The 12,458-nt window shown below is 42.9% G+C and overlaps 1 protein-coding gene and 1 long non-coding RNA gene across 4 annotated transcripts in view; one reads left to right on the forward strand and one right to left on the reverse strand.

Moving 5' to 3' along the window:
* The window catches only part of CA5B (carbonic anhydrase 5B), a 133,473-nt gene that overhangs the window by 9,879 nt on the left and 111,136 nt on the right, over positions 1 to 12,458 (forward strand). For all 3 annotated transcript variants that reach the window (XM_038586881.1, XM_038586886.1, XM_038586880.1), the window contains exon 3: positions 11,576 to 11,767. The gene's annotated coding sequence lies outside the window, so the exon portion shown is untranslated. The remainder of the gene's footprint in view (positions 1 to 11,575; positions 11,768 to 12,458) is intronic.
* Positions 1 to 12,458, reverse strand: part of LOC119878055 — a 37,381-nt gene that overhangs the window by 1,377 nt on the left and 23,546 nt on the right. Inside the window, exon 2 of the long non-coding RNA XR_005386160.1 lies at positions 844 to 901. This is a non-coding gene — a long non-coding RNA (uncharacterized LOC119878055). The remainder of the gene's footprint in view (positions 1 to 843; positions 902 to 12,458) is intronic.

A 12,458-nucleotide genomic window follows, 5' to 3' on the forward strand; every position in this document is an offset into this window, starting at 1 on the left:
AATAAATAAATCTTAAAAAAAAAAACAGGAACAATATGATAAAGGTGGTAATTTAGGAAAATGGTCCGATGGTAAAACCTAGTAGAGGGTATTGAGACCAAAGGACATGGTATGAAGTCTAGAGTGTAGGGGCCTGACCTGGGCTGCTGGTCATGGACAAGGCAAGGAAGAGATAAGCATGAAAGATCCTTTTTTTTTTTTTTTTTTTAGCATGAAAGATCCTTAAAGAAAATGTAATGTGATCATTAGGGTAAGAGGAATAAAGATGATAGAAGACTGGAACCTTCTCAACAATGCTCTTTATCTTACATGTTTAGTGAACAAGCATTGATTAAAAAAAAAAAACCACTTCATTTCTTCTTGGGGTTGATACAACACTGGGAGAGGCAGATAATAAGCATGCATGCATATGATAATTACACCTGTGTAATAAATGTTTTGAAGCAAAAGATCAGAATGTTATGACTTAAAAAAAGAGAGGGGTTCATATAATAGGATAATCAAAAAGGTGAGGAGGTGACACTTTTACTGAAGAGGTGATAAGCCAATAATAGGAGCCAGCCCTGAGCTGAATGAGTGGAAATTAATTTCTGAGGAGGAGGAACAGGAATTGAGGGGCTAAGGCAGGAATGTGCTCTTTCTACGTTTCAAGAGTTGAAAGAGGGACAATCTTGAGGCTGGAGACATAGGGTGATACAAACACAAAATAAATCAAAACCAGGACTACTCCTATTAATAAGAACTAGAACCAAGCACATTTTCACTATGGAACCAACAAGGATTTTGTTACTCATTAGCAGTATATTAGTGACACCTTCCTAACGACAGTGTAGCTCTGCTTACTGAAACCATGGTTGATAAGATCACCATTCCTGTTTATTTTCCTCCATGAGAGAAGAACCTGAAAATGAAATGAAGACACTATTAATCAGAACACTCAATCCTTTTCCTATTTTGAGGAAAAGTGTAAGCAACTGTAAATTTCAATCTGTATTTTGTTAATGTGGAGGAAGATGATGGGAGTATTGGAGAGGAAATTTTTCTTTTACTCTTCAAAGTTTTCACTGGACTAAATTAAATTGACATGAGAGAGATCAACAAGAGAAAAAAAAAACCCAAAGTTTAATTACATGCACACAGAGACCCAGTAGTAAAATTGTCATCCAAAGAAATGACCAGGTCCCTGGGTGGCTCAGCGGTTTGGCGCCTGCCTTCGGCTCAGGGCATGATCCTGGAGTCCCGGGATTGAGTCCCGCATCGGACTCCTGGCATGGAGTCTGCTTCTCCCTCTGCCTGTGTCTCTACCTCTCTGTATATGTGTATGTGTGGTCTTTCATGAATAAATAAATAAAATCTTTAAAAAACAAACAAAGAAATGACCAAAGTGGACAGTATTTATACTGTTTTGACAAAGAAACAATAACTCTGTGGGGAATTGGCAGGACAAAGAAAACGTATTATTGAGGATCTTCAATTAGTAAGGAATTCTAAACAGAATTTGGGCTGGAGTAGTAAATTAGTAAAAGGAGCAAAGGTTGTCTATACAGTCTTCTCAGCTCTGAATTTCCTGTCTCTGGTGATAAGGTTTGTCTCTTTACCTCCTGGTGTGGGAAAGGTACCTTCCACAGGGGAGATTTATTTCCTGCTTTTTGGAGGCAAAGGGGGGTTCCAAGTGTTCTTGCACTGGCTGTTTCTTAAGTAACTGTGGTTTGAAATAATATGCCAAGGTGGCACATTTTGGGGTGGCCTGCCCTTAGCTCCCACAGGAGGAAAGAACAAAAATGTGAATGTATCTCTCACAACAGTTTATCTTGCAAAACAAACCCCTTGGGAAAGGCTGGCTTTGCTAAGGTGACAGCCACCAAGGGGGGGATGGGGGGATGGGTCTGGATTCCCAAAGGAGGAAGTGATGGGGGCGAGAAAACCTTCCAGAAGCTGCTGAACTTATAAACCAAAGGGCATAAATTGATAGGAGCATTACAGTCCTAACAGAGCAACAAAGGAATAGGCCCAGTTTGGGGGGGGGCCAGTGTTTGCCTGGGTGAGAATAGGCATTTCTGGGCATTTCCTGAATGCAGTGTGAGGGACAAGTCAAAGCGAAAGGAGAGATCATCTTGGGGATCTGCTTGTTAGTTTCCTTCCTGCCTAGTCTTTACAGGAGACCCTTGTGAATTGGTTTTGAAGAGTGAATTCTCAAACCCTCAGCCACAGTCTGAGTGTCTTACAGGGGATGGAGTTGCAAGGTCTCTTTGTGCCAGGCACCTTGAAAACTCAATCGGGGCTGTTTACTTGTGTTAGAAGGTGGGAGAGGGATAGTAAAGCTTCCCCCAACCTGAGAAGGCACTTCGAGACCAGAATACAAAGCAAGCCACTCTGTACAGTTTACACAGAGTTTTATTCAGAGTAACTTACTGCAAGGTATCAAGCTGGTGACAATCCAGCGAGACACAGCTAGCTATTTGCAAAGTCTGGACCTTGGTCCACAGATTTTATAGAGTGAGGAGACTCCCAGGGGGCACTGTAGTGAGGGCAGAGGATTCACATGCATTTCAAAGGGTTGGCACACACCTAATTTTACAGCTAACATTTAACCTTGTGACACCATCTGTGTGTCAGGGAAGGGAAAGAGACTGTGTCATCTCTGACAGATTCGTGAGAGGCTGAAGCAAACCTCACATTCTGGCCTTGGCTATTCTAAGGTATGAATATTAATTTCCAAGGGATCCATAACACATAGCCCGAGACAGGTCAGGCGACAAGATGGAGGGCAAAGATGGAAATAAATCGTTAAAAAAAAAAAAATGCCCTAAGTTTGCAGAGACCATGGTTTCTCAACTTCATTGATGGTTGGGGTCCTGTAATTCTGTGCATTTTAAGATGTTTAGCTGCATGCCTGGCGTTTATCCACTAGATGTCAGCAGCACTCTTCCAGTTGTGACAATCAAAACTATCTCTAGATAGTGCCAAATGTCTTCTGGGGGCAGCGTTGCTCCCTTCTGTTGAGAACCACTGGTCTACTGTCAGGAGAGCCCTCTCTATCTCATTTTTGCCCTACCCTCCCCCCCCCCCAAAAAAAAAAAACCCATACGGCTAGGATTTTGAATTTTAGATTTTAGCAGCTACCCAAGCAAAACAAATCCCTCCTTTGTAAAGGTAAACTAGAGGCAAGTTTCTGGGTTTTGGGTGGGGTTTTTTTTGTTTGTTTGTTTTTTGTTTTTTATGAAAAAAGGGGTCTCTGTGAACCTGCCATACAGAGTGGGTTGGCTGAGTAGCAGCTGCCTTATCACTTTCTCAGATTCTTACTCTCCTTAGCAGTGGAGTGAGGTACAGAGTGTCGTTGGTAGTGATTTATCTCGAAGCATATTTCTTCTGGTTTTCCTGTTGGTCTTGGTTTTGCCCATCTGTGGTGCTCCTAAGGGGCAGAGAACAGGGGCACCCCAAATTACGCATGTAGTTCTATCCATCATGCATGGATGTCTCAACAGCTCTATGTGCATTACAGGTAATCCACTGAGATTTATCCAGGACTTACTATGAAGACCCGGTGCTTGACCCTCTGTAGGAAAATCAGGACAATTCCGTGTGTACACCTTAACCTGTAGTGGAGTCAGGAGGTCTCCTAGTCAGTTGCAGACCCAACAGGAAGAAGTAAACCTTGCACGAGGACAGTACTTCAGCTACTAATCCACTGTCTCAGCCTGAGGAAGGAAGACTGCCCCTTCTTCCCCAGCAAGAGCTCAGCCAGTGAGAAACAGTTACAACTCAGGCCGTGAATGAGAAGCCAGGGGAATCCCTGGGTGGCTTAGCGGTTTAGCGCCTGCCATTGGCGCAGGGCGTGATCCTGGAGTCCCAAGATCGAGTCCCATGTCGAGATCGAGTCCCATGTTGGGCTCCCTGCATGGAGCCTGCTTCTCCCTCTGCCTGTGTCTTTGCCCCCCCCCCCCCCGTGTCTCTCATGAATAAATAAATAAAATCTTTTTTTTATAAATTTATTTTTTATTGGCGCTCAATTTGCCAACATATAGAATAACACCCAGTGCTCATCCCGTCAAGTGCCCACCTCAGTGCCCGTCACCCAGTCACCCCCACCCCCCGCCCACCTCCCCTTCCACCACCCCTAGTTCGTTTCCCAGAGTTAGGAGTCTTTCATATTCTGTCTCCCTTTCTGATATTTCCCACTCATTTTTTCTCCTTTCCCCTTTATTCCCTTTCACTATTTTTTATATTCCCCAAATGAATGAGACCATATAATGTTTGTCCTTCTCCAATTGACTTATTTCACTCAGCATAATACCCTCCAGTTCCATCCACGTCGAAGCAAATGGTGGGTATTTGTCGTTTCTAATGGCTGAGGAATATTCCATTGTGTATATAGACCACATCTTCTTTATCCATTCATCTTTCGATGGACACCGAGGCTCCTTCCACAGTTTGGCTATTGTGGACATTGTTGCTATAAACATCGGGGTGCAGGTGTCCCGGTGTTTCACTGCATCTGTATCTTTGGGGTAAATCCCCAGCAGTGCAATTGCTGGGTTGTAGGGCAGATCTATTTTTAACTCTTTGAGGAACCTCCACATAGTTTTCCAGAGTGGCTGCACCAGTTCACATTCCCACCAACAGTGCAGGAGGGTTCCCCTTTCTCCACATCCTCTCCAACATAAATAAATAAAATCTTAAAAAAAAAAAAAAGAAGAAGAAGCCACTATATTTCCAGCTCCCAGATTCCTCCAGTGGACTTTTTGTTTCTAAAGGCCTTCCTACCTTCCTCCTTCACTCTGTAAAGGAGCAGCCCTCTCCTTTGCTCTCTGGACTTGTCTGTGGTTTTACCATAGCTTGCTTGTTCCAGATTGTAATGCTTTGCTATTCACCCCCAACCCCCTAAAAGACTTTTTTTTTTTTTTTTGGTGGTAAAATGAGTGGCAGTGTTATTCCTAAGGTAAGCATATGTCAAACTAAGAAGAAATCACTCCTTCCCCCCCCCCCCCGATTCATCAGTACCTTCCTTCATTTTTCCAAAACCCTAGAGTGTTGCCCTCATCTCAGTCGGAAGCCTATAATAATATAATACAATAATTGGATAAATCCAGAAATCTTCAAAATTGCAAGCTAAATTACAGACGCATGCCACGCAAGCCTTTATTTCTCCTAGCCAAGCAATGAAAAACATAGAGTGCTTCGGTGAACACTTGCTTTCCAAAACTTCTTCCTCCTCTTCCCCCATGGCCTTTGTTGAAAAGAAATCCACGAGGGAAAATTGCATGGCTCTGTATTTGCATGTAAACCTGGTTTGGTGGGTGGGGCTCAGAAAATTATTGGGAAAGAAAAGAGCCTCATTGGAGACCACGCTCCTTCCCCACGGTGCTCATCTGCACGCGTCCTACTGTTGGCACGTCCTACTGTTGGCATGACGCCTGGCAGCGCTTGGTTTAGGTGAGCCGAGGGGGTGGGCCGAGCTGCCTGCGCTGACGACGCAGCAGGCTGCCCCTGTGCCCAGTGCTCCCTGAGCGGCCTTGGTCCATGCCATCGGCCCCCACGTGGCTGATCCCTCAGGCTTCGATTCCATCAGCCTCGGCAGCCCCCACGACTGGCATTGCCCGCTGTGTGATCCCGTATAGCGGACGTCTTGACCATAAGCCCCGATGTGCTTTTCTCCTAGTGCACCTGCTCTGGGAGAGCATGGACCTGGTCCCGGTGGGCAAGCACCAGTCGCCCATCAACATCCAGTGGAGGGACAGCGTCTTTGATCCTGCCTTAAAACCGCTCACTGATCCTGGAGACCCAGGATTGAGTCCCACGTTGGGCTCCCTATAATGGAGCCTGCTTCTCCCTCTGCCTGTGTCTCTGCCTCTCTCTGTGTGTCTCTCATGAATAAATAAATAAAATCTTAAAAAAAAAAAAAAAAAAAAAAAACGCTCACCATCTCTTACGACCTGACCACCTGCCTCCATGTCTGGAATAACAGGTACTCTTTCCTCATGGAATTTGAAGATTCTACAGGTAAATCAGGTGAGAGCCAGACGGTGGTCTTGTCTGGAGTTGAAGGGACAGTTTCGGGTCAGCATCAGCACAGGCCACACCACACCGCCTCCATAGGAACGTGGACCTCTTTGAGCAGTGGCATGGGATGCATTGCACTTAGCTTTTCGTTCTTCAGTGTGGTAAAATACACAGAACGTGGAATTTATCATCTTAACCATTTGCAAGCATTCAGTTCAGTGGTGTTAAGTACAGTCACACTGTCATGCAACCAGCACTGCCATTTGTCTCTATTACTTTCCATTTTCCAAAACGAAACCCTATTACTTAAACAATAATTCCCCTTTTTCCCCTTCCCTCAGCTTCTGGCTGTGACCGTTTCACCGTTTTACTTTCTGTCTCTGTATTTGACTACTGGATACCTCACATAAGTGGAATTACACAGTATTTGCCTTTTTATGACAGGCTGATTTCACTGAGCATAATGTCAACAGGGTTCACCTGTGTTATAGCAGGTGTCAGAATTTCCTTCTTTTATTTTTTAAGATTTTTTAAAATTTATTTATTCATGAGAGACACGGAGAGACAGACAGAGACATAGGCAGAGGAGAAGCAGGCTCCCTGTAGGGAGCCTGATGGTGGGACTCAATCCCAGGACCCCAGGATCACAACCTGAGCCAAAGGCAGACGCTCAACCACTGAGCCACCCAGGTGCCCCAGAATTTCCTTCCTTTTAAAGATTGAATAATATTCCATTGCATGGATGGACCACATTTCGTTTATCCATTCACTATCTATGTATACTTGAGTTGTAGCCACCTTTTGGCTATTGTGAACAATGCTGCTATGAACATTGAGTGTACAAAATATCTTCCAAAATGTTCTTTCCATTGATATATACCCCAAAGTGAAATTGCTGCATCACCATTAGAGTTTTTTGAGTATATGAACCATGTCCCTTTTCATTTTCGTGCATGTTTCCTTCTGGTATGAGTGGTATTTTCTATTTATAGATGGATAGGTAGGTAAATATAGATAGATTCTATATTTAAATTTTTATTTAAAATTTTATATTTGAATTTATTTTTTTGAAATTTTACATATATATTTATTGTTCATTTGAATTACTTTCATTTGAAATTTGTTTTCTGTGCGTGTTGAATGTGTGCTAACCTTCCTCTGCTTGTTGACATTACAAATAGCTCCTATATTAAATAGTAATACTGTTTAGCCAGATTTTAAATGATAAGATTGCAATGCAGAGCAAAAGCAGAGTCAAACAAGAAAAAGACACTTTACATTTTTAGTCAGCTAATAACATGTATGTATTTTGTCAATTAGTGATTTATTTATTCATTCTGTATTGACTGCGTGCCAGCCATGTACCAGGCATTGCAGCAGGTGCCAGGAATGCTAAGTAGATTCTTGACCTCCCAGCATTCAAAGTCTAGTGAGAGATGCATGCATGAAATTAGAGTTATAAAGCAAGTGTGATTGAGAAAGGGTTTTTAAAAGTGCTGTGGCACCACAGAGGAGGGGATGATGTAGATTGCCCAGAGGAGTCTATGATTTCACCCAAGGAGAGGTGTCAATGCAGAATGAACCTTTTAGAATTTCTTTAAAAAAAAAAAAAAAAAAAAGGAGTTTTATTCCAGCCCAAGTGAGGACAGCTGCCCAGGAAACACCACCTTCACAAAGAGGATAGTGCTTCTCTAAAGGATCATTTGATGAAGGGTTATATACATTTTATATATGTAAGTTATAACATTTTTAAAAAGTTACAAATGATCGATGTTTCAGGAGGTTGCAGCCCTTAAATTTCTAGTATATGCAGAGCTGTATGACTTTAATAACCAGGAGAGGACCAGGGAAGTTCTTGCTTCCTCTTATCTGTTGTGCTCAGAATGCACCCTTTTGGCTATTTTATTTAACAAAGCAGATATACATTGTGTGCTCAGGGCAGAAAGAGAGCTCATACTCTGAGGGTTTGCTGAGTCATTTTGACCTTGGTAAATGTTAAAGGAGAGCTTCCCTGGGCGCCCAGGAGCAGGGCCCACAAATATTAAAAGTTGAGAATTTCCTTTATCTGGGGACATTTATCTCGAGTATTGAAGGATGTGTCGGAGTTTGTCAAGAGGATTAATCAGAAGAGCATTGGAGACTGAGGGAAAATCATGTGCAAAAGCAGATGTTCAGAAAATGGCCAAAAACGAAGTGGCTGGAATGCAGACTGTGCATTTTAGGGAGAGACAGGAAGAAGAATGATGATCATTGAAGCTTGGGGGGTAGATGGGAGATAGGTTCATCAGTACTGGTTATTTTTACGCGACAGTGTGGCACAGCATGGTTTCATTTATTTATTTATTTGCATGGTTTCATTTAAATAGTAAATTGCTTTATTTTTTGAGATTAACCCAGTCAGTAGTGCCGGTCCACGAGGTCAGATTAATCCAAGCATGAGATGGTGGGAGCTTAAATGAAACCTGTAACAATTGAAGTAGAGAGAAAGCATGTTTTTAAAAGGCATTTCTAAAATAAAGGTGTCCTGAGCACACTCGGAAGGTGCACCTGCGGGCGGTCTCTTTCCATGGTGTCGGTCACCGAGCAAGGGTAACGTGATTGTGAAGCGGGTGAGGAGTCCACACTCCAGGACACCCCACCACGTGGCTAGCTTGGCTTCTTACACGTGCGCAGAGCAGGACAGAAGACAAGCCACACAGTAAACCACAGGAGGGGTGGGAGCAGGAAATTCCTGGGCCAAACACGAAGTCGGGCTGTGGGCGCACCCCTGAGCTGGGGCGTCGATGGGTCCGGTGGAGGGGCTCAGTTCTGTTGGGGGACACATCGGGCACAGCCCTTGGCAGGTGGCTGCCTTTTCCGATTGCTCAGACACAGAGGGGTCATTCTCAGGAGTCTGATGTTGCTGCAGAAGTCCTCTCTTGCTAAAGGGATTTAATCACCAGTTCTGGGCCCCTGCAGACCTCCTCTGCTTCTGCTTGGTATTGGTTCTGGGGTGTTGTCAGCTGGTGCTGGTCTCGGTGCTGTCTGGTCGCTGCACTGCCCTTAACTGCTCCCATCATTGCTTGACACAGGCCCCTGCTTGACTTGACTGACTCCATCTTGTTTTCCATAAAAAGCATCAGGACCTGGAGACAGACTCCTCTTCAAGGGAGGAGAAGGCAAAGTTAGCCACATACTTGAGTCGTCGTCTCACTTGGGAGGCTGGGGGGGATGCTGATGCTAGAAAGGTCATGAATCATGGATGAGGAATAATTTGTAGGGAAGTATAGGGAGCATGTAAGGAAATAACAAATATATATATTTTACAACTTCTCCCCTAATTTAATTTTAAATATTACATTAAAAATAGAAATACATTTTGAGTGGTTATCCATCAAAGAATTGTGTCTTTAACTCCTATTTAATTTCCATGGGGAGAATCTGCTTCTCTCAAGATAAGCATCTTTACTACTTTTGATAAGCCAATGGATCTTGGACTTTAGTGTTTCTGGCAAATCAACATGGGAATTGAACAAATGTTGATCCCTCACTGAAATATTATCCACTTTTCTATGTAAATACTATTTTTCTCATCAAATAAATCCCTTTATTTCAAAGTAATATTAATTGTTGCTCCTGCATAAATTGCTTCCTTTTCTTTATTTCTGTCTCATTTTGTATCAGATTGTCATATGCTGGGGTGCCTGGGTGGCTCAGTGGTTGAGTACCTGCCTTTGACTCAGGTCGTGATCCCAGGGCCCTGGGATCGAGTCCCACATCAGGCTCCCCACAGGGAGCCTGCTTCTCCTTCTGCCTATGTCTCTGCCTCTCTCTGTGTCTCTCATGAATAAATAAATAAAATCTTAAAAAAATTATCATATGCTTTTCCCAGTGGCTTTATTTTGGGTGAGGAAACGTTTAAATATTGTAGGTTGAATAAGGCTGTTGATTTCTTTTGAAGCAATCCTGTAGGGTCGGGCATTAATCTTTCTTTTAATAGTGTTTCAGCTGCACTTGCTGTTTCATAATGCAGTCAAATTTCAAAGCTTTGAGGATACAGCAACTAGAGGAAGATGGTTTGGCTCTGATAGGAATTTTTTTATTTTTAAAATTTTATCTATTTATTTGAGAGAGAGAGAGCACAAGCAAGGGCAGGAGCAGAGGGAGAGGAACAAGCAGACTCCCTGCTGAGTGCAGAGCCCAATGTAGGGCTTAATTTCATGATGCTGAGATCATGACCTGAGCCAAAATCAAGAGTTGGACACTTAACCAACTGAGCCACCCAGATGCCCCTATAATAGAAATATTTTTAAAGGTAAAAAAATCTTACCAACTTTAAATGATGTGTTGTATTCTAGAACGGAAAGATTGAACATTATGATATTGTTACTTAAGAATATTGGGATCAGTACACTGGTAAGATAAGCAATGCTTAAAATACAAAATCGTTACAAATAACATTTCAAATGATATAAAAAAACTGTGCTGTCCGATATCGTATCCATAAGGCATGTATGGCTATTAAGCTTAAAATGTGGCTAGTGTAATTGAGGAAATGGATTTTTTTTAATTTTATTTTAATTAAATTTAAAAACTGTTACTAAATTCAGTTGTTGAAAACTTTTGGAATGTTTGGAACAACTTGAGTATATGCATCTATATTTTCAAGTAAAATCTGAATCAAGTAGTTCTTTGTTTTGTTTTTAATATTTTATTTATTTATTTATTTATTTATTTATTTATTTATTTATTTATTTGAGAGCGAGAAAGAGAGCACAAGTGGAGGGTGGGGGGGTGGGGAAGGAGAAGCAGGCTCCTTGCTGAACAGGGAGCCCGAAGCAGGACTCAATCCCAGGACCCTGAGATCATGACTTGAGCCAAAGGTAGATGCTTAACTGACTGAACCACCCAGGTGCTCCCAAATCAAGTATTTCTGATGAAAATTTAACATCTAATTTGATGCATTGTGTGTAAAATACATAACAGATTTTTAAGACTTATTGTGGAAAAAAATGGAAAGTCAGTAATTTTTCGTATTGATTACACTGACAATCTTTTCAATGTATTTGGCAAAATAAAATGTTATCAGAAGTAATTTCACCTTTTTTTAAACTTTTTTTTTTTTTAAGATTTTATTTATTGAGAGAGAGAGAGAGAGCACACAAATGGAGGAAAAAGAGAAGCAGACTCCCCACCAAGCAGGGAGCCTGCCACAGGGCTCAATCCGAGGACCCTGGGATCACAACCTGAGCCAAAGGCAGCCACTCAACTAACTGGGCCCCCCAGGTGCCCCTTTAAACTTTTTAGATATGGCTCCTAGAAACTTGAAAATTACCTTTGTAGTTTACATTACTTTTCTGTTTGTAGGCACTGTTACAAAGGGATAAAGGCAGATAATGCTAAATAAATAATGGTTAAAATGTGAGATCTGTTAATATATTCTAAATGGCATAAGAACATAAAGTCAAACAGCTTTGGGAAGTGATCTGGAAAGAAACTAATATTTATGAGTGCCATGTGACTATATATTTGCTAAGTGCTTCATTTAACTTCCCCAGAGGTCTTTGATGATGATACTATCATCTGCATTTTTCAGATGAAGCAAAGCTGAGTGAAGTTAAGTGCTTTCCTGCCAGGTCACAGCGCTGACAGATGGAGAACTGGATTGAAAATCTGTGGACCACACTCTGTGCAGAGCCTCTGAGCTCCTGCAGGCTCAGCAGGTGCAGCCTCCTGCAAGCTCTGGAGTCTGAGTGTTTTAAGGGTACCCAAGATTTGTTTTAATCAGGTAGGGTAAAACATACAGACATGGAAATGACTGTCATGAAAGAAGCATTTTATCCTACAGTCCCTAAAACCAGAAGGCAGGCCACCTGGGGAAGCACCAGGGATGGCCAGGAGGCAAAGGGAAGGAGGAGAAATCGTGGATGAGAGCCTGTTTTGGTTTCTGGGGGAAGGGATGCATAAGATAGTGTAAGTGGACTGAAGATTGGCCGCTTTGAATAATTTCATTAGGCTCTAGGGTATAGAGGTTGTCCCTAGTTGTCTGCTACCTAGTCCTGGGGAGGTTAGGGCACAGGACTAGTGACTCAGCATGTAAGAACCCTATAAAGGAGGTGGTTGGGCTCTGGATTGGTTGGTTTCCTTATGAAGGGCACTCTCCCAGGTGTTTGTTCTCTCTTGGAATTAGCTAGCCCTGGGAGGGACAACCCCTCTTGTGTCAGAAAGGCTTCAGATGTCAAAGCACCGAACAGAAACTGGAACACATTGTTATAACACTGAGGCACCCTGAATGAGTACTTGAGGACTTGGGCGGGAGCTGAGAGCTGGGCCACACCATGGGCTGGCTGGGAGAGCTTCAGCCACCAGCACCCCTGGAGGCCAAGCGCCAGGGAGGCTCAGAGGGCAAGGCTAACAGCAGGGCCACCTTTCCCTGCACCCTGTGGGCTTGAGCCTGGCCGCAGACAGCCTGCCCATTT

This window comes from Canis lupus, chromosome X (genome assembly GCF_011100685.1).
Source record: "Canis lupus familiaris isolate Mischka breed German Shepherd chromosome X, alternate assembly UU_Cfam_GSD_1.0, whole genome shotgun sequence".
NCBI classification, from domain to species: Eukaryota; Metazoa; Chordata; class Mammalia; order Carnivora; family Canidae; genus Canis; species Canis lupus.